General features: G+C 25.0%; 1 protein-coding gene and 3 long non-coding RNA genes across 4 annotated transcripts in view; 3 read left to right on the forward strand and 1 right to left on the reverse strand.

Annotated features, from left to right (window-relative positions):
* Nucleotides 1–1,608: 1,608 nt before the first annotated feature.
* Nucleotides 1,609–2,852, forward strand: LOC126906374 (uncharacterized). The gene is made up of 3 exons (XR_007704235.1): nucleotides 1,609–2,092; nucleotides 2,327–2,633; nucleotides 2,694–2,852. It is a non-coding gene; the product is annotated as an uncharacterized LOC126906374 (long non-coding RNA).
* Nucleotides 2,853–3,209: 357 nt separating this feature from the next.
* Nucleotides 3,210–4,194, forward strand: LOC126906378 (uncharacterized). Its single transcript, XR_007704237.1, has 3 exons — nucleotides 3,210–3,513; nucleotides 3,599–3,701; nucleotides 4,098–4,194. It is a non-coding gene; the product is annotated as an uncharacterized LOC126906378 (long non-coding RNA).
* A 3,798-nt stretch (nucleotides 4,195–7,992) lies between these two features.
* LOC126906360 (ly6/PLAUR domain-containing protein 6B-like) overlaps nucleotides 7,993–24,161 on the forward strand; it is a 29,942-nt gene continuing 13,773 nt past the window's right edge. Inside the window, exon 1 of the mRNA XM_050686938.1 lies at nucleotides 7,993–8,215. The gene's annotated coding sequence lies outside the window, so the exon portion shown is untranslated. The remainder of the gene's footprint in view (nucleotides 8,216–24,161) is intronic.
* Nucleotides 12,672–15,758, reverse strand: LOC126906367 (uncharacterized). The gene is made up of 4 exons (XR_007704231.1): nucleotides 15,677–15,758; nucleotides 13,636–13,742; nucleotides 13,355–13,443; nucleotides 12,672–13,083 (listed from the first exon to the last, which is right to left on the reverse strand). It is a non-coding gene; the product is annotated as an uncharacterized LOC126906367 (long non-coding RNA).

Consider the following 24,161-nt stretch of genomic DNA (forward strand, 5'->3'; position numbering starts at 1 on the left):
AAAATAACAGTAAATCTGACAATAACAGGTAATATACATATTCTTAATTTAGAACTACAATTTATTTTTTAATTCAATCATGTTTAATTATCCATACAATCTTTCAAAATTCTAAACCTCTTAAAAATAACATCATATTTTATTTTACAAAAGAAAATTCCAAATTTTTAATCTAAAAAATAATATCCCAGCAACAAAAATTAATTTCAACATAGTTTTAAATACGAAATAAATAAACTATTTGATCTCATAATGTTTAAGATTCGTAATCCATTAGAAATAATATAATGTCCATTTAATGTTTCTAAAGACTTCAAGGTTATAAGAAACTGCGTTACTTGAATTTTCTTTAAATTTATTCATTAATAAGACTTTGAAAGACATTCAAGTAAAATTCTTCTTTAAATAAGCAAATAATTTAAGTAAACTTATTAACATGAAACGATAATCCTGAAAGTTCAAAATTAGATATCGCATTTTAAGAAAAACAAATCCAATAAAATACGAAATACTTGTATGCTATAGTAACTATATATTTGTATTTTGCATACTCATAGCATAATTAAAAAAAAAAATTGAATGGAATTGAAATTTGGTATTTATAAATAATAATATAATACTATAATTGGTACAATACATTTATAAAATAAATGTATGCAACCACCAAAGGCGTAAAGCATTTGAGTAAATGTATTTGAATAAAAGTATTCAAATACTTTCATTGGTATTGAATAGTATTTTTAAATACATTTAATAAAAAGTATCTGAGTAGTATTTTAAATACAATTAATTAGTATTTAATACTGTTTAATATTCAGTACTAATATAATTTATTAATATACTTTTTTTTTTTTAATTTGCTAACCGTAACACAGCAAGCAAATTAAACTCAGTCAAAATGAAAATTGAGAATAATTCTCTGTTATTTTATATGTTACATTATAGTATAACATAATTATTGTGCTTATCTAAATGCTATTATGTATACATCTATTTTTAATACATCAGTTGAACCTACAATAGCCTATTGCAGGTTCAAATGATTTACTCTATTGTCAATAAGACATACTTTACAGGTTTTTACACGTGTACTAATATTTATTTTTTTCACTGATTAGTCTCCAATAATTAATTTTATTTACCTCTAACAAAAAATATCGAAAATAATAAATGAGTTCTCTTAATTTAAGAGTACTCAATATTTGACTCAAATTACCCTCTTGGTAATTATTTAGGTGGAACCTTTTGCTATTAGTTAAAATAAAAACATTATTATTATTTTTTAATTGTATTCTTAGTATTTAAAATACTTTTGTAAAGTAATTGAGTATTACTTAAATACTTTTGTATGAAAAGTATTCAAATAGTATTTTAAATACATTTTTTTTTAAATATTTGAGTATTATTTAAAATACTTTTTAAAAGTATTTTTTACAACTATGGCAACCACTCATTTCATTAATTTTCAAATCTTCAGTATCCATAAAACATTTAAACAAAAAATATTAATTTAATTATTTATTATTGATTTCTATTATAATTATATATATTACTATGATACATTGAATTTTATTAAATATTTAAGGTATCAAGAAGAAATTGATTTAATTGAAGCTCAGCTAGTAATAATATATTACACTATTCAAATTTTTAATTGTTAAGTACATTATTAATTCTTCTATTCATTAATTTCTTTACTTTAGGTAAAACACCTACAAATAAGGAGTCCGAAAGTTCTAATTCTGAAAATGCTATAACTTTTTCTACTTGTCATGAAGTTATTTATCGAACTCCCCAGCGTACAAGACATGCTTTGTAGGTATATATTTCAAAATATTATATGAGAAATTTATTTCGAAAAATAGATGTCTTCAATTTACGGCATCACATGTGTATAATATGATTAATTAATTACTTAACTAACTTTTGTTAAAAGTTTGTTATTGTAGTTCTAATACTTGAAAACCATGTTTAATTGAGGGTTTTTGGAGAAAATAAGAAGTGAAATATTTTGAATTTATTAAAATACCTGTAATTAATAAAAATACAATTTTCAGGGACTTGATATCAAACTCAGGACCCCCGTTTTAAAGTGAGATATTTTCATTAAGAAAATCAATATTTAACAACAATTTTCTTATTTTTTGTTGAAAAAAAAACAAATTAACTATATATATAACATAGTATATTCTATTGTTATATTTATTTATTTTTAATGTTAACGTTAATTATTGTTAACTAAAAAATTAAGTTTAAAATAAAATATAATTAAATTGAAAACCGTTGACAAGACTATTTATACAATTATTTATCAATTTAATTTTAGAAAACTAAGCCATTAAATGTTATCTGAAACGAGTCACCATTAATAATAATGATAATAATGCAATTATTAAGGTAATCATGCTACAAGAACCAATTAATATAAAGAAACAAAGAAACTGCTCAAATATAAATTAGAAAATATTGAACAAAAAATATTCTTTCAAAATGAAAATAATAAGAGACTACAAAGTCAAATAGATGAGTTGGACATTAATTATACTGATGCTTTAAATAAAATTGAGTCCCTCGAATTATCAAATAAAAATTTAGTTGCTGAAAATCAATAATTAAAACAAATCAACTCAGAAGTATTTTCTATTTATATTAATATTAAAGACATATTTTTAAAAAACAATGCATTGTTTCAGCTCATAGAGCAACTGAACAATGGAAGTTAACGCCTATGTGAAGATTTGGTTTATCCAGATGTCTAATCTATAATTATGCGAAATTTATGTATATTTTACTTAAAATAATTATTGTTTACATTTTTTTAAATTTTAACCATCAGTAAGCTATAACAGCAAAAAAAACCTAAACAAGTAAGTTTATTTGGATAGATTTATACTAATTTAAAATTAAATTTTCATTTTAATTTATAGTGATATTTTTTAACTAAATAAAAGTAATATTTAATAGTGCATATTTATTTTTTCTCAAAATTTATTTTTGATTTTTTCTTACATTATAATCATAAAAAAGATAGTCTAAAAAAATTCTGTTTATATTATTAAATTTATCTCATATTTTTCTAATTTCAATAATAATCAAATTAACAGCATGAGAATATTTCTTATTATTGTTATTCTCTTTTTTCTGATAGTTAAAAATAGAAAGTATATTAACTTGTTTAATGATATTTGATCGGTTATATAAATATAGATTAAAAAATTACAAGAAATTATTAAAATGGAAGAAGATAAACAAGTTTAACTCCTAGAAAAAATTTAATTGTTAACTGTTAATGTTAATACTAATCAATCCAATTATTCATCTATAGAATTATTAAAATAAATTCAACAAAAAATAAATAAAGATTATGTATCAATAAAAGATGTTCATAAATGAAGGATAGAAAAAGAAAAAATAATAATTGAAGTAAAAATTCAATCTGAAAGAAAATGGGCTGATACAATTCAAGATCTCAAGAAACAATATCAATATCTCAATAAACTTTTATCTAAACAGGTATTTTTAAGTAAAAAAATGCATGAAAAATTCATTTTTTTTGGTATAAGAATCGATATTAGTTTTATATAATTTTCATTTCCAGATGGATCGACAAGAAAAACTAGAAATCAAATTAAAAAAGAAATTTCATAATACATGTCAAATATTTGAACTTGAAATTGACAAACTACAAAGAAATCTTTGAAGTAGGTTTAAATTTTGATGAATAAATTAAATTTATTTTAAGGACCTTTCTTGCTTTTCATTCTCGTCTAGATTCTATTGTTAGTGCAAAAATATAGTTGTAGATTGAATTTTAGCGGGATTTGAAAAATATATTATATTTTAATTTTTTTTTTTCAATTTGCGCGCAGGAACTAAAATGAACTAAATGTTATTTACTAACCGATAGGTTAGTATCATAGTAGAAAATGGGGTTGAAAAACCTCCAAAACAACTATTTACAATAATATGTTCGGCAATTTTGTCAATTTTAGTCTCAGTCAGTAACTTAGTTACAAGCAGAAGACCTTTTTTGCTCATTTAATATTATTATTAACAAACAATAAAAATAAAAATAAATTTTTATTATATTATTACAGCTAAAGAATTGGAGGAAAACATTTTAATAAAAAGGTGCGACTTATTATCACAAGAAATTGAAAATACTCGGAAAACGAAAAATTTAATTGAAAAAACAAGTAATGTGGTTTGTTACAGTAGTGTATTTTATTGTTACATAATATTTTTTTATTTAAATTAAATAATTTTTTTAGACAATTTAAAAAAAAGACAATATGTTATTGGAAAAATAAACAAGAAAGTTGAATTTATTAAGGTTTTTTAGCCATATATAGTTTGTTACTTAGTGCCAATATAGTTTTATTATTAATTTATTTAAAAATTTAAGATAATTACATTATTCACTAAGTAATTTTAGTTGAGTATATTATAATGTACATAATACAATTTATATATTATGTAAATAATATGCTTAATATATTAAATTGTATTTTATGTTTTGATTTATTTATTTATTATCATAATATCCAAAAGTACAATTACAACTCGCTATATAAAAAAAAATATTTATAATTTTACATCGAGTACAATAATAATTATTATACTTAAACTTTATTTTAGTAGTTTTAAATTAATAATAATGTAAAAAACATATTTTCTATGATAAATATTTTGGAAGATCTTCTAATAGGTATTAAAATCGGGTTGATTTTAATAATTAAAACTTAACAAGAAGGTAGTGTTAAAATTGTGTAGTATATAAAGAAGGAAAAAGTGAAAAAAATGTACGACTAAAAATCTAAAAAATAAAAACTACTTTTATTTAAAATCAGATAAGAAGAATTCCATAGTAATAATGAAAAGGGATTATTTCATTAGGGTTTCAAAAATGATTCAAGAGGGTCTCTATACAAAAATTAAAAATAATCCATAAAGTAATATGACAAGGGAGGGAATAAACGTTTCAATAGTTCAAAATTAATAATTGAAGAAATGTTCGGGGTTTTCTTTAAAATTTCAAACCCTCAATTACCTAACCTATATGCTTTTTAAAAAATATATATAATAAAAATCGATCACTCGTGGCTAATATTACTTAAAATTACAATTATATAAAAAATTAATAAGCCGAGAAATAATATAAGAAATTCATTATTATGTGAATATTCAGAAAGATTTAGGAAGTATGAGGAATAATGTAATATTATTATAATATGTAATTTATTAAATTAAGGTTGAATAAGCAAATTTTATAATAAAGGAACCTTCCAGAATTTATAACTGACCCCTTTGTCTCGCCATACTTATTTTACATTTTAAATATCATTGAAGTTAAAAAAACTGTAGTTTAATGCTACAGTTACGTTTGTCTTTCTCACCGCATTAAACACATTTATCTCGATGAAAGTTTTATACAGACACCAGGTGTTATTAATGTTAGTCATGCGAACCAGATTTGGATTACAAGATACTGCCATTTCTACTAAATCTATCAAACTTTCAGCGTGACCGTGGAACACTGCTTTACTTTTATTTATTTTTTTATCTCATTTAAAATTATTCTACTTTGAAAAGATAAGTTCAATTTTAGGAAATATTTTTACCAGATAAAGTATTAAGCCTAAAAATATAGGAACAGGTGAAAAAATTATTTTTACCCACTGAATAATTTTTTCTTTAATCTTAAGACCATTATTTAAACCTTTTTTTTTTTGATAAAAATTCTTCCTCTTCTATTATTAATTAACGACAAGATATATTTATCACATCCACTCTTAGAACAGCTTTGGGAATACTCAAACCCATGTGATTAAATTTTCTCATTCAGTAAATTTTCTCATCAATTTATGTAAATTTAATCGAGAAATATATTATCAGGTCTTCTATAATCGAGAATTTATTTACATAAAAATAGATATTACAAATAGTATTTTTTCAATTGAGAATCATGCTCATTAAGAAATAATATATACATCGATTGAAAATGTTCACTAGGAATAATTATAATAATCTATCATATACATGGTAACCTTCCACATCGTGGTTGCCTAAGTCCTTATTGCATTATTGAACGATTTCAACAGTTGTAAACAAATAATAATCTATCCGCATTAACGCAGACCTCGTTATAAATGCATAATATGATGATGTATTAGTGGTTTCAGTAGAAAGTTACTTTCCATACAGACTAATTACTTCGAGGGTTGTTTTATTGCTAATTTGTTTCTCGGACAACTCAAACTAATATAATACATCATATTGTGCTTGTAGAGAAAGTGTAATTTAAAAAAAAAATATGAGTTATGTTATTCGAAACTTTTCATAAAGTTTTCTATAATTAAATATAGTATTTTAAAAACTTGTTTACACTATACTTTTACAAATAAACGCTGAAAATAGACTGAAAATCAAAATATTTTACGGAAACATATTAGTAGATGTTTTTATCTATTTAATCTAAACTTGATAAAATTCATTTTAAATATTTAAGAAAAAGTTAACTCGCTTGCTTGAACACTTAGAGTAACTCATCTAGATATCGAACAAATAAGCATTTATTGAACATCATAATAATAGAACAGATTTATTATTACGAATTCATTTCTTATAATATATGGATATAAAATTGATAATTTCATATTCTCTTGAATTTTAGCAATATCAAATAAAAAACATATCTGCTATATTAAATTTAAGTTCAAAACATTGATAAGATCTAAAATTGAACGATATTATGATTCCTTAACTACGACTGACGAAACTCTTAGAATTGACCATGATTTGATTTTTTAACAATAATGTTTCTTCATTGAGTAGCTTTACACAAAAAAATCTGTTACTTTCCCTAACACATTTGTATACACAATCGTATGAACTTCTGATTTTCAAATGGCAACTATTTTCTAATATCATCAGAACTATTGTTCATTTGAACAACTTTTTTTGTTTAAAAAATTATTCTATATTATTCGCTTTTCAACGAGTTACGGTTTTATTTATTTTAATTTTAACTGGTACAAGAACCTTTTAGAAAAACATATTTTACAGTGCAAATATAACATTAGAAATATTAAATATGTACATGACAAATAATAACAAAAGTATCAATAAACAGTAACAGTAACAAAATTATAACATATCATCAAAAGTGTAAATCAAATTAATAATTGACGAAGAGCTATGAAAAGAATCACGTGTAAAAAAGAAAAAATCTAATTTCTCTACAATAAGATTAGCAAAAATTAGAGTGCTCGGGAAAATATGCGGAATTATGATTGTTACAATAGAATTATTACATTGAACATTTAATATATTTTTAAGTAAAACAGGAGATGGTTATTTTGAGGTTTCACTAGATAGTTGAAAGTTATTACGTGGAGAATAATTACGATGCGATGCTTGGAAAAATGATGAATGTCACGTGTACACTATGTAAATAATAACGAATATCGGGTGTCAAAAAATGAGGTAGACGTAGGTGATTTAGTACAATTTCAAAAAAATAAAAAACGTAAAATAACTGCTGTAGGGTGACGAGTACGTGATACTTTAGACAGGTTAACGCTGGGGGATTTGAAAACGTCAGAACCTATGGAAATAGTCTTCTAAGTTTTCAATAAATTTCCACGGTTCATCCGTATAAGTGATGCGCCATAGAAAAATAAAATTAACGAATAACATGGAGTGTAAAAGGAAATGGCAGTTAATCTCATCTCAATTTATCTTGTTGTTAAATCTGGCTGAGCTAAGATCGGTTTGACCCAAAAAACATTCGGATCACGTGCACATTATATCTGTATAACGAAAAGGATGTTGTGTCGGTCCACAGTTGAGCATTTGGTTGGAACGATGGCGGCAGCGGTGGCTCAAACGACAGCGGAGAGAAGGGCGGACGACCGCGGTGGCGGCAACGGGTGTGCGGGCGACCGCGGCGGGGCGGTGGTAATTTCTCGCTTTTCCAGGGCCCTGCCGCGTATCACACACACAGTAGACGACCACGTCCGTGACACGGCGGTACTCTGATCGTGTGCATTCGACACCGCCACGTCCAAAACTTTCGCCGCCGATATATTGTAACGATTATTCGCCATTCGCTACTACGTAGGCGCTTCTTCCATAAAAATTTTATGTTTTTTACAATCCGCGTTGGATTGTACTGTCAAACATCAATCACACATAAAAATAAATCAACAGAACAGTAAGTTTACAAATTTCATTTGTCTATTGTATTTTTAAATTTACAAGTTACACCATAATATACAATTAAAGCAGACACCGAGTGTTCTCTATTTGACGTCCTAAACCCAAAGTAATGATAAATTCGACATTTCAATAGAAATTATTGGCGCAATCAAAGCTCCCTATGTATGTTCATATTTTACCAACGATTCTTTATGGTTGACATTAAACAGTAAAGTTAAAAAATTTTTACTAGTTTTTACACATTTAATTGGCTGACCGCAAAAAGAAATATAATATGTATTCACTGAATGTTCATAACTTTTTATGTTCTCATAATATTTTATTTAATAACGTTTTTGATTGAAAATTGAATATAAATTTTTACTCATTTTTATATTAATGCCTATTGTAATTTAAATAAGGAAATGAAACTCATTTTAGAGCGAGATATTAATTTTATGGATTTCGGGGGGATGCTACTGGTTACTGAATTAAATGGACCTTCCCCGACTAAGGTATGACATTCAGCAGTAATGACTTGAATAGATAATCAATTAAAAATATTATTTAACGTTTGCAAAATATTCATGGGTAACGATTATCTTTTGAAACCTCATAATCACTTTCTGTATTTGGTTTCATGTCAGAAAATGATAATGATAATTTTAATGTGACACGATGAAAAATAACTTGACAAAAATCACTAATATGTTTATTGAACTATGTACCAAATGAAACGATCTGACGAATCTCATGTAGTACAACTATCTACATAAAAAACGTTCGATATAAGATTATAAAATGACTAATAATTTTAAGTTAAGATAGAAATGTATAAATCATTTTTCATATCACCTATGTATTTAACGTTAAAATACTCAGAAGAATTAATTAACCATGTAAATGCATGCAGAATTCGAATAAAATATAACATATTTGTTTGTAGTCTATTTCAATGAAAACACTCTGAAGAAAAACGAATAAAAATGTTCAATAAAATACATTTGAATAAAAAGCGCCGTAATTATTTGAAAAGAATGCCAAAAAGGAATCAAATGTTCCTATTGAGTAATAGTATGTCAGCAGATATTTGGCGTGAAATGCCTTACAATAGATATTGCCGCGTATTTAGACTGTTTTAGAAATATTGTTAGTGGCAGTGCAAATGAACGTTACAACAAGACTTTTTTTCTGCTTTTGCTGTAATTATTATTGTTATAGTTATTACTATTATTTTATTAAATCGATGTACATTAATAACCGAATTAAATTTATTTAATACAGTTATTGTTTCTATTACAAACCTAACACAACAATAATGTTGTACGTCGCATAAGTGGTAAATTCGTGTAATATTACTATACATTTTTTCTCTGTTATCCTATTTTTATTTTATTAAATCAAATTACAACAACTGAATGCAAACCAGATAAAAGTTTACATCATTTTATGAATTAATAAAATAGTGTTTATAGTAAAAAACGACAACAGTAAGTAAATACACATTGATCGGTTTATCACAAATCGATTACTCGCAAAATACATACAATATTGGAAAAAAAAATTTGATTTCTTTTAGTTGAATATATTTCTTGATTTATCAACTAATAATTACCATCCCTAACAACGTAATTCCTCCCCTCATAATTACGCTAGTGAAACAATTTGTATAAAACACCATACACGCTCTAAATTCAAAAGAAAAATTAAACAACTCTAAACATAGATGCATTTTGTGAGGTTTTTGAGGGNTTCTTTTAGTTGAATATATTTCTTGATTTATCAACTAATAATTACCATCCCTAACAACGTAATTCCTCCCCTCATAATTACGCCAGTGAAACAATTTGTATAAAACACCATACACGCTCTAAATTCAAAAGAAAAATTAAACAACTCTAAACATAGATGCAATTTTGTGAGCGTCTTGAGGAAGATAAGACCCGCATAATTTTGTCGAAACACCCCAAAAATGATGAAAATTACATATAAATTTAGAAATTATTGGAAAAAGGAAAAATGAAGTTAGATCTCACAAACAATTATTCAAATTACGCCTATGGTTGTTAAGGCTGCCTCTACCCAGCTGAAGTTACACTGTCCAATTAAAATATATTTTAATTTTATATTGACTTTGCTCTTATATTTTTATTTTGCAAACAATTTTATATTTAGTATAAAAATCAACAAATATTCATTGCAAGGAAGTTACTTTTATATTATAAAAATAATGTAACAATAGTTATATTATTTTATATTTTATTAAAAGAAGAAACCATATGGTTATTTGGTCAAAGGATCTGCACTGAAACTCATGGGCTCAATAAATTTGAAGCCGTAAATATTTTAAAAGGATTAAAACACGATATCACATGATAAAAAATCACATAAGCGTAATCGGACGCGTGAAAAGGCTTAACAGGTTTAATATCAATAACAAAACCACTTCAAAAAGAAACCTAATTACTCAGAAAACAATTGAAAGTTAGTTGTTCATCCTAATTTACACTTTAATTTTAATATTGTTTAATTCAATTAAATGAACATAGTGAAAATAGTATGCAATTAGAGGAATAATTGGAGCCCGTATTTGCCCCTAATTGGCAATGATAGTGTAAAAATATCTGCTTTTTCTTATTCATTTTAGTTTAAAATACTTGAAAGTTTGTTGTCCCTACACTGAAAAAAATATGAGGTTTATATTTAACAAACCCGTTTTGTTAACTGTCAAATTGTAACAGTTATCGAAAAACTGTCATATGTATGAATGTGTATGCTTAATGTAACTTAGTGATTTGCTGATACCACAAATGAGATTTTGTTAAACATATTTACTACGTTGTTGAAAATATTTATTATTTAGTTACTATAACAATGTAATAAATATAATAAACATTTTAGTACAGTTAACTAAAATAATGTAAATACAATGATTATTGTTCAGTTATATACGTGTAGATGTTTTATTGAAACTAAAGAATAAATAACTGTTGGTTTTATTAAGTAGTTTATTACACCCAAATTATGAACTTCTAAATATGCCCTTGAAAGGAATTTCATAATAAAGATTATGTGTATTTGTGATATAATTTTATATTTAACATATAAATAAAAAAAAGATACTTCCACTGTGATGAAGTTACTTTTTTAACATCAAATTAATAGTCACGTTGTTCGTTTAATGTTTATTAGAAGTTACATTAAGTAAATTTTATGTAGTTTAATTCTCAATCTATCGAGTAATTTGTAATTTAATTTAATAACCAAGTAAAAAGTTGTTTGCCCAACAAATTGATATGGCACTTAAGTAAAATATACACTTCTCATAGATACGAATTCGAACCTTTACCATCCAATTCGTATTCATTTTCTGCAATATTCTTCAAAGGTGCGATCACTTGCCAACATTTTTGACTAATTGTCGTATTCCAAGTTTGAACCCTTACCCTAATTTTCGATTCAGTAAGCAGCAGTTAGGTCGTTAAGACCTAACTTCGTCTCGATAAGTAGCTATCGGCATCAATTCTGTTACGTCGAGCTGTACAAATTCACCAGTTCTTTGAAAAGCAGTAAATTATGCGGAAAAATTTAAACGTAAATATAAGTAAAATAAAAAAGGTTGATAAGATAAATAATAAAAAAAAAATTACAAATAAAACAATTTATTGCTTATAATTTTATACGTCTGTAACAACATGGAAGACGCTTGTCCCTTTCGAATACGTCCTTGGTCCTGACTCAACTTGTATGAAAAAAGTAAACATCAAAACTCAGAGCTAAGTTGGTCATGGTTTTTAAACATAACTTTTATGGCGATCTGAGCCCACACACAAAAATTCGGTTCAAAAAGCAAAAATACATTAGATAATACATGAGTTTATACGTTTTACGAAGAACTTTATCGTAGTTAGTAGTGTATGAATGCATTTAAAACTTTTGCACTCCAAATCCCATTCAACTCCAACCGTTCAAAGTTGATAAATTATACATAGTACAAGGACGCAGTTATAGTTAACTCTTTTGGCGCGAAAATAAGGATCACTCGATAAACTTTTTTTCAGGTACATAAGAAAGTTTGTAAAACTAAACCAATTTAATATTAAACAACTAAACATTAAATCCTCTCTTTGATTTTAAAGTGAATAACACACGACCAATTTTAGCACTGAAAGAACATTCCTTACATTTGTTCATTACAATATGCTCTTAAAATTTCCAAGTATTTTAGTGGAAATACTATATACTAAATTTATTTTATTAAGAGAAACATTCCGTCATTCTTTATTTTTTTAAATATATATTTGTAAACAATCCGACAGAATAAAATAAGAGAACAATTAATATAAATTATAAAAAACTATAAAGCGCTTTAATTAATAAGTTAGTTGAAATTTAATTTTGTAATTTAAAGCTATTTTTGAGCAAAATTATTTCCAAAATAATAACTGAGTACACGTGTAAATAGTTTTTTTTTTTTTATTATTTATCTTAGCCAAAAAACATTTTTATTTATCCAAGTAACAAAAGTTTACTCGAAGAAAATGTAATTTAAAGTTTTAACAGCTATAAGTCTTAATCAAGGTACTTCGTTAACTTAATTAATAAAGAAAAGCTATGTGTTAAAATGTAAACAAGTTTTCTGTCATGTACAAATATTAACACAAAAATACTACGAAAAATAAAATTCAGTTTTGGTCAAACGGAAAATTTGTACCTTTCATGACACCTATAAAAATTGTAAGGTGAGGGTCGTCATCAAACTGTTTGGCGAATACATAAATCAGACATGACTAGTCAGAAACATAAGGTAGACCAGAATAAGAATTAAAAGATATTACCTACCAAATTGTTCATAAATCTGTTTTTTTAAAAACCATTATTGATCTAGAAAATAAATTCAGTTAATAAAAAAAATATTATATATAATTATGTCAAACTAAATGTATGTGTGCAAGCCAATATTTAGAAAAATATTCGCGGAGCAACATTTACCGCTTCTCATCATAATTAAATAAAAGGCGGAGGTGTTTGATAAATTTTTTTTAGCCCCTCATTAAAATATACTTTACACTACATTACTAATAATTTTCTTAAATTTTCGGAAAACTTAATATTATGCTTGGAAGTATTCAAAAATAGTTATAGTTTTACTCACTATTAACTATTTGATAATGGCGTTAATAAATAGTCAATACAAACATTTTCAGACATTAGTCGTTAAGGTCGGTCCATGCAATCTTAAATCTATAATAATTTAAAATACAAAAATTAGTTTTTTCTGTGAATACAACATTTTTTCAACCATATATTTTCTGGTATTGTATTTAAAAATTATTTGAATAGAAAAAGATGTTGAATTCACTACTCAAAGTTTTTTAACTAAACACTGTGTTGTATTATCTTATATCAATTAATTTATGTTAAAATTGGGCTTACAATATAGAACTTGAAATCTATTAAATTGCATAATATTCTTAATTTTTTAAATTTAAGAGCAATTTTCCAAAGTAAACTCAAATTAATTGTTCAGATGATAATAAAACCTGAAACAATTAAAAATAGTTAGTTGTAATTTATTATTATTGATTAATCTTAAAATAAATCAATGTATTATTTTTTTTTTTTTTCGTAGAAATGCATTCTACAACAACTCTAGGAATAGAGCCTAAAACATTAGTTGTAATTTAATATATCTAGGAAGAGATACATAATGTTCAAAACTAAGTTAAAAAATATTATTACAAAAAAACTGATAGCAGTACTTTTGCTTTTTGGAGTTCAAGACAATTGATCGTTTATATTAAGAAAATAATCTACATTTTTTAATAAACATTAATATTTGAGGAATATTCTTATTTAATTTTATTATTTAATTATGTACAAAAACTTTTTAAGTTTTAACCATAAAGTGAACTACTTGTTATAATTCATATTTGTTATAAAAAAAAAATGTCTTAATCAATTCAATGAAACTTTCTTATTGATAATACTCCTAATTAATGCATTAAGAAGTTTTTTATGACTCAATTAATAAATAATAATGCAATATATATCCTGTCATATTAATTATTAAATTTTTTTACTCAAGTAATTTTTCTATTTACAAATATTTTTAATTCCTATAAGTTTCTAAGAAAATAAATGTCTTATCCTTAATTGACCACTGTGTAAAAAATTGGTGAAATTTCTATATTTTATTTTCATATATGACACAAGTGCAAACTATGAAAAAAAAATAGTTAATACTAGATGCAAGTTAATAAAATCCATAAATAATTTTTTCCTTATATTAAGGGCTGAATTTATAAATATGATGGTCATGATATAGTTGGACAATAAAAAAGTTAACTTTATGATTACCCTTCAAATTTGTTTTATGTGACTTTTTTATCTATTATAAGCAAAAAACGATCATAAACTTATTATTTGGGGGCCTTGAGCATCACCTAAAATTGATTATACTACATAACACCAACTTATTTTGTTTCAAACAAAATATATTTTAGTGTAATATTTTATTAATAAAATATAACATTAATTTAATTTTTTGACACAAGAAAAAAAATTATTTTTATCTATTAAATATTTACATTGTTTTTCAACAGCGGTGAATTCAAAAATGTAAATATATTTCTTTGGAAATTATATGTTTCAGTTTTCCTATATGAAAATTTTAACTGCATTTAAAAAAAATTAAGTCAAATAAAAATAAGCTTATTTTGTAGTTAATTTTACTTACCCGTTATAAAACATTAGTACAATTTTATCATCTTAATAAGCTTAAATTACTAAGAATACATTTTATACTTATTTTGAAATAAATAAAGTTTAAACAAAAAAATAATCAATTTAACTTCAGAAAAGTATAAATTCTATGTTTACTTACACAACGTATTTTGAATCAAATTATCATATCATAAGTATACAAAATGTAACAAATCCAATGAAATTATTAGAAAAATTATATGAACAGCAGTGAATAACACTAAATTTTTAGTGGGCACCATAATTGCATTAATACTATCTCGAACTAAAAAACGTTACAGCTTTATAACCAAAGGTTTTAATCATTTGATTCCACTATACAATTAAAAATACTTATATTTAATAGGTGATATTTCATAATATAGTTAAATTTGGTAAATATATGAATATTTGCACCTTAAATCATCAATCTAAAAATTTAGATCAATTGATAAAATGAACAAGGAAAAAATGTCTTAATCGGTTTTCAGGAAAAATCAATTAATGTGCTCAGATTTTCAAATCATAAAATTTTAATCAGAGTAGTCAGTAACATGATTCTGGAAATATTATTTTCTAAGATTGGAAATTTTTTGCCGATTGTTTTAAAATTTCGAAAAAAACACTCGCTGCGCGGCTGTTTTGCTACTAAAAGTCTTAAATTTTCAATAAACCCACCCAGTGACATTTCTGATATACCCTAAAAAATAATGTGAATCAATTAATTTTTTACCGTCTTGTGAGTTTTTTTTTCAAGTCCATAGTCATGTTTACTTGTTAATCTCTTATATTATCCTTAAATAATGTTCTTTTTCATTAATAGTAAACTATTAATAATAATAATGATAATTAATATAGTAATTTATAGCTTATTTTTCTGAAAATGTAAACGTTTCCTAATTGTTGATTTAATATTTTTTTAAAATGTTTTTAGCTTGCTATAAAATGTCTTTTTTCTACATATTACTATATTGCAATCCAAAGATGAACTAGATTTATTGTGTTGTTTATGTGTTACACTAAATTTGAAACAACACTTGATAAAACATCTAAAGTTAAAGTCTATATCATTTTTGATTACAGCAACATAAAAATTTTTTTTTTTGTTAAATAATTAGTCATAGATTTACACATAAATCTAAAATAAAAAATGTTAATAAAAACTAATAGTTAATAGTTTTTAATATTTTTTGAACAGCAATTAAAAAAAATCGATACATTATCAAAAACTGAAATCAATCATAACATTATTATTTAAACTTTCATCTTCTTCTTTTTCCACGCATTAATCCCAAATACATGGGATCATCGGCCATGCTTATCCTAAACTTCCACTTTTCCACCTCTTTTACCGTCTTTAAAAACTATTTTCCACTTTCTCCTTGCTATTTCCACCACCGAATCCTCGATTTTTCTCCTGTGTTTTTTCTGTATTTGTATATTCTCTTTCTACTATACCACAACTCCATTACCATCAGTCTATGTTGTGAAGTTTTCACAACACTCTTGCCTGGGATAACTTTACAATCTTTTACTTGCTTTACGTTCTCTCTCTCTTCCACATCAAATAATCAATCTGTGATCTATTACTCCCACTCTTATAAGTTATATACTGTTCTTCTCTATTTCTAAAATAAGAAATATCCATAGCAAGATCATAGGATACTGCGAAATCCTTGATTCTTTCACCAGCTTCATTCTTTTCTCTAAAACCATATCATCTATATTATAATCATCTATCATGATATAATTTGATTTAAAAAAAATGATTTATTTTAGTACAAAGAAAACAAGGTATAATTACATGATTTTTGTCAGCTGCGCAATTCAAATTCTAAACTAGCTAACGTGTAGGCTTCGCCCTAACATCCCCCTGATAATAATTATCGAGTTATTCTACTCTACATAAATTAATTCTATTTGATTTATTAAGCTATAAAAACAAAACAAGAGTTTTTAAAAATTGTTAACTATTTTAATTTTCATACTGCGCTCTCGTTAGCTGGGACTCCACCTCAGATTCTAAAATTCACCACGTGCCTTTGGTATGTTAGGCCCTAGGGCGGTGATTGTGGAAGTACAGTGATTCCGGCATAAGTACTTGGCTACAGCAGATACTGGCAGGTGGTTTTAAGGCAAAGACCAGTATAATTATTTATAAAATTTTGTTTAAATGAACATTTAAGTATTTTAAATGAAATATTATATGATTGAGTTGGTTTCATAAAACTTATTTATACTTTTTACAAAAATAAAACATATTATAAAAAGATAATTAATGATGTATTAAATAAAATTTAATTTTTCTTTATAAAACTAAATAAAAATTCCAAATAAAAAATAGTATATATGAAGTATATGGAGTAAATAGATATTGTAAAAACTGTAACGATTATAAAGTATTCGCATTAATTAATAGATCAATTAGTTAAATTTGTGTGCAGGAACTAAAATAAGATGTCACAACATGATCCAAACTGCACATATTACAAAATAATTTTTAGAGTAGCTCTAGACTGACTTTTGACTGAAGTCTGGTAAAAATTTCAGATCCTATGTCAACAAACGCTGGCGACATTGAAAGTTTTTTATTAATTTAACATTTTTACAAACTCGTAAAGTACTAAAAAAATTCTGATCTTCACGAATAATTGTATATAATAATAATAAAAATAAAGTATGTCGAATGAAAGAAATATATAAATAATACTTATCATTATAAAATTATAATGATTATTATAATAATAATAATAATATCATTATTATTATTATATTTTTTTTCATAATAAATTACATTAAATTAGCTTTATTTATATATATATAAAAGTATCAGTATTTTTGGAACACTTTCAAGAGTTAAGTTGAAAAGTTATTTTTTTATGAAAAAGTTGTCATTTTGAATCCCCTTTCCGTGGGCAGGTAAAGGGTCAAAATTATAAAAAAGAATATAAAATGATAGGTAAATATCTCATGTATTTATAAAAAAAAATCATATTGATTTAATAATTTTTAAAAAAGTTATGGCAATTTTAAGTAAAAAAAATTTAAAATGTTAGCAATTTTTAAATTTGTAATTTTTTTGGAGATTTTCCACATTTACGGGGAACGAGGAAAATGTTTAAAATTGTTGAGGATAATGTCTTCGACTAGATATGATTTGTGATCTTTTGACGTATAGTTGAAAGAAATCGGTTCGGTGAGAGTTGAGAAAAAGTGATAACAGACACAAAAAATAATAAAAAAAAACACATAATTTAAAATTAATACCTTCTCAGTATCGAATCGAAGATAAAATTATATAATCTAAATTTTTCGTAGATAGCCGGTTCCTGCGATCATTTGTGATATAACTTGTTATCAAAAATACAATTTCTGATGTAGCTGGAATACAAAAATATTTCAGTTGCATATTATACAAATCTGGAAATGTGTCTCTGCGCTGTTTCCAAAATTCCAAAGATTTTTTCCGATCCAAAGATGTCATTTCAAATATTGACTTATATAATCAAAGCCAAAATTACACTTGGACTCTGTGTAGTTTTGACATTTTCCACTTTACTATCGAAATACTCCCATAATGAATTAATATTTGACGTGAGTTCTGTCGCACATTCAGTTGTATTTATTTCGTCTTCTTCAGTATTGTTAGTAATCATCGCTGTTAATTCTTATCTTACCCATTTTTGCATATTGTTGGCATTTTCGAATAATCCAAACAAATATCAATTTCTGTTTTCAAATTCTTTAAAATATGTTGAACACCTCTAATATGTGGTATAGCCATACTTAAGGTCGGATACTTTTCAACTGATAATTCTATTGTCATTAATTCAAACGGCTTCAAAATATTAGTACAATCAAGTATTATTTCCCACTCAGACGCGTTTAAACAATTTGGACTTCGGCATATAAAAGGATTTTAATTTTTATAAGTCTTTCCATTATTATAAAACTAGAATTCCATCTTGTGGTCACATCTTGTTTAACTTTTAATGAAGGTAAATTCATCGGTAATTGGAAATCTTTACATTTTCTAGTCGCATAGCTACTGTGCTCAAAATGCCTTACTATTATCCTAATTTGCTTAAAATTTGGTAAATATAAGTATTTTCATTTATCGCCTCATTAATGCTGAAGTTTAATGTGTGTGCCACACATAGGCGACAGTGTTTAACTAGGTATTCGTTAATACAATTTTTAATATTAGATCCATTATCAGATAACACAGTTATTATTTTTTTGTGTTCTATCCCTGTCATTAAAAATATTTGTAAGTGTAGCGGTTATATTTTGACCAGTATGACTGCCAAAAGCTTCTTTAGTTGCAATTACTGGTGAATATAATTTGTCATAAAAAATAAAATATTATAGGTAGGTTCATAAAATAGCACGTCACTGTTATATATGATTTATTGCAATGAAATGTCCACATATCTGCCGTGATTGATAAATCAATTATTTTGTGAAGAATAGATTTTATTTCATGGATTATAATAATATATTTTCGTGGCAGTAATTCCGAGGTTAATAATTTTTTACTTGGGACAGAATAAAGTGGTTGTAATTTTTTACTATACTCTAAAAATCCAACGTTTTCTACCAACTAGAGTGGACGGTAATCAGCAACAATAATTTTAGTCAAAGATTTATTAATAGCCTTAATTTCAGAATCAGTTACCTCATTCATTTTTTTCGAAACAAAAAGTATTAGTTGACGAGGCCGTTTGGATGGTAGTTCAGAAAATTTCGTTGAAGTTAAATGTTGAGATGATAAAATAGAAAAAATTGCAAAAGTAGAAGAACTAGATGTATTTTCGGGAGTTTCTATTAATTGGTTATCTGAATCATTGTCATTATTAGAGGTGGCATTAAGTTTGGTTGGATGTATACGTTTTAAATGCTCTATAATAAATTTAAGAAGTTAAAATTATATAATTCCATATACCTATGTATTTCTGGAAACCCTTATTGAATGGTTATAAATAATAGTACTTACTTTCTAAGTTATTTGTGTTTCCGTAAAATTTATTTTACATACTTGACACGTAACAGTTTTATAATCAGTATTTTTCTTTAAATGCTCCCAGACAACAAAACGTTGTTTACAGACCGGTCTCATATTTAAATTATGAAAAATAACTAGAAAAGTACTTTGGAGTTATTAAAAAAAAGATAAGTATCTATTTGTAAGATAATTCAAAACGAAAGAAAACAATCACAATTCATCGGCATACCCAAATTAATTTAGCAACCACCTAGCACCTGCTTGAATATCATAATAAGTTTATAGTTAGCAAGTGAGTGAAGTATTCAGGAATGAAATTAATAATACTAGGTAACATTGTGTAATATGTGTATACTATTATTGAAAATTAAAATATACTAATTTAATTAAGAAATTATTTGTCACGCTACAAGTAATGTACAATTAGAGGCCGTAGTATAGGAAAATAACAAAAATTACTAAATTAGAAAATATTATTCAATGCAAAATACAATTATTATTGTTTTCGTTACTGCACGAACAATAACGATTTTATGATGTCGCCAAAACTTTTATAAAAAGTTTTACATATATTTGTATTAATATTAAGAATTAACGTTTTATTGTATTAATTACTGCTCAGTCAAATTATACATTCTACATTTTTATTAAAAAGTAAGTGTTTTCGAATTTTTATAAAATTTAATTCCTTTACCACGTAGGCTCACACAACAGTACGATTAGAAACAATTGTACTTTAGCATGACGTCAGCGCTGACTATATGTTGTTTAATTTTTTTAAATATCCGATGCGTTATAATTATACAATTGCTTTAGAGATAACTTCATATTTTTTTTATTTATTTAAGTCTCTAAAACATCATTATTAGGTCTTATAACATATATCATTTAAAAAGTTATTTTAGACATTATGATTAAAAATTAAAAAATTTTTTTGTGCTTTAATAATATACACCAAATAGGAAAAGATATGCAACAAAAATGTCAACATTTATTTCATGAAATTTTTTGCACTTTTAGTTTAATAATTTACGAAATCTACACTTAAGTCATTCAAATTTTAATTAAAATGAAACATAGATAATTTTTTTTTAAAACAAATAAAATTGTATTAAGAATTGAGGGTAACGGCCAAGTCTTAATCATAATATACATATTTATTTTTGATATACAATATATTTTTCCCAAATCTACTCCTATACTTATTACTTACAACATTTTTACTGAGGCTACCCAAAAATACAATGGAAATTATTTAGTGACCTAAAAAACTTATATTCCATATAATTCATAAAAAATGTTTCCCTATTTGTATTCCTCAATTAAGATGAATTTAAAAACTGATATTTAATTTGAAATCAGCGACCTTTAAAACAAAAGGAATAGAAAACGTCAAGATTTTATTTGTTTTAAATCGAGAGATTTAAGTTAAGACACGCTATTGAATTTTTTCTGGTTGCTTAATTATAATAAAATATATTAATATAATACACAAAATGAAGTGATATATTTTTGTCACTTTTTTGTATCTACTTAATATTAATATTTTATTTACTACTGAACATGCAAAATTAGAGCCCAATATATTGTTTATTAAAATAAATTATTTATAAAAAGTTTATTATATTTATAGCATATGATTCATGAGATCTAATTTTAAAATTGAAAATGAAACTTAAATAAAGACAACTATAATACATATAAAGAGTTTAAATATATCTTAAAAACTTATAGATTATTAAATAATTTATACATTACCAATTAACAATGATTGTTAAAAAAAATACTATGTTGCTTTTTTTTTTATGTGTTGTGGATACAATATTATGTTACGGCAAAAATAACTGGGAGAAAATTGAAATATCATTAGAAACAGCTTTAAAATTAGACACTGGATTTTCATATCTTAGTTTTGATAAGATACGGAATTTGTCATTTTCAAATATCAAAAATGAAATCTCGAGAGAAAATAAAAATCTAGAAAATGTTGTGTTAACAAAAAAAACGGATATAATATTTTTGGACCTTTTTTGTGGTAATATTTTTAATTTTATGGAATATACGGAACTTTTTTTTCGCCTCCTTCATATTCCACCTGGACAAACTTATGATATAAATTCAATGATTATAAATGAATCGATTACAAAACAATTTTTAATTACAATATTAAATTATTATATTGACAATAAACTAACCATTTTTTGGATGATGCATTTATTTACTTATTATGTTCAATTGTTTAGTAATAATATATATCGATATAAAAACAATATTAAAAAAGCTATCGAACTCGTTCTCGATAGTTTATATAATATAAGTAAACAAATATGTCGAAAAAATAATAATTACGGTATTGTTTATTTTGATGAAGAATATTATATACTCCTTACAAAACTGATAAAAACTATGTATCAAAGAAAAGAAATCAACAAAATTATATTAGAAAATGTTGGGCAAGAAAATTCGTTATCACTCAGAAATATTTACCTGTGTGACATAATTGAAGACAAAGATTTATTGAGAACTATTATAATGGATTTCGGTGAACAGAGTGAAGCTGTTTTTGAAACTATCTACAATAACATATATAGAGAATATACGACGGCAAAGAATTATTTTTGGTTTGATTCATGGATAAAACAAATTGGAATTTACCAACAAAAAGTCTTAAACGTTTTTAAAACTGTTTTAATGCATTTAATGAGAAAAAAATGTATGTATGTTTCTTTATTGTTAGAAAATAAACAAAAAGTGGATGCAATATATGGCCTAAAAAAATTTAAATGTTTAATTGAGAATACCATTATTTTATTTAACGGTCAGGAAGCTCATGATGTTCAAAAAGTATTCAAATCTTTTGATCTAGGCGGTTACCATAATAATTTGATTTTAAATATCGAAAATATAATGAAAAAAATAAAACCCGACTCTTTTGAATTAATTTCAAATGATTTAATTAGTGACCCAGGCTACGAATCGAGTATTAATGTTAAATCTGAAATATATATCACAGATTATAAGTTAAATGAAAATGATTTAAAATTTATTGAATATTTATACACAATGTCAGATTCTAAAGCAATGAATAATCATTTAGTAAAAATATTTCTTTTTACTAGGTTAATCGATAAAACATTCCATAGTGTTAATATAAAAAGTATTTTATCATATTTAAAATTTACGGAAACTTTCAAAATAGTCATAAACCATGATGAAAATAACGGTGAAAATAACGATGAAATAAATGTAATGTTATTAGAATTGTGAAATTAAATTTTTTCTATCGAGTTAAAACAATCTTCAATCAGTTTTTTCAATCATCATAATTTATTTTAAATCAATACTAAAATTGTTTTAAATTATATTGGAGTTTATTTTTTTAATTATTTTAATAGTCGTTTTAATAATGTCACTTACTATAATGGTATCACTTATAATATTGCATAGAATATGTTATCGTTTGAACATGTATTTCACATATTATAAATATTTTTATCATTAAAACTGAGTTTCCTTCTTAAAACACTAAATAACCAGATAATATCTGGACAAAATCGAATTATTGTACAGATTTTTAAACAGTGGCCTATACGCAGGGCTTCTTTCATAAGTAGTCAATTAAAGTTAAAATCCTCAGCTTCCACGATTACGATAAAGATTTTTAGGCTACCCTCCTCTAACCATAATAACCCATTTTCCACGCTAAAACCAGTTCTTTTAGTTATCAAAATACACAAAATCTAGGACTCTACTCGAGATTTATACTTTCTGTGACTTAGTCACTTGATTAAATCACCCGTATGCACTCTCTTTCTTCTCGTACTTCTTTTAGCACTTGCTCATTACTTTTCTTGTCTATCCATTTCACTGCCATATAAAAGCACACTTCAGACAAATGTTTTAACGAATCTTTTACGTATGCCAATGCTATCTGAGCATTTATTGGCGATAAGCTGATTTTTGTTTTGGAATGCTTGATTTTCCAATGTTATTCTTCTTCTGATGTCTGGTGTTGATTTGTTATTCGAAGTTATGATACTTCCAAGGTAGCAGAATTCTTGGACCTGTTGTAATCGTGTATTAATATGACCAATATAATCAATATTACCAAGAACTCTTTTTTATTTTTTTGAAAAAATGGCCTCTTTATAGCATGCAAAACTGATTTAGCGATATCTGGCGAGATTCTTGAAATATTTTATGTTGTATTTGA

The sequence above is a fragment of the Daktulosphaira vitifoliae genome, unplaced genomic scaffold, assembly GCF_025091365.1.
Source record: "Daktulosphaira vitifoliae isolate Bord-2020 unplaced genomic scaffold, ASM2509136v1 Scaffold_1, whole genome shotgun sequence".
Lineage (NCBI taxonomy): Eukaryota > Metazoa > Arthropoda > Insecta > Hemiptera > Phylloxeridae > Daktulosphaira > Daktulosphaira vitifoliae.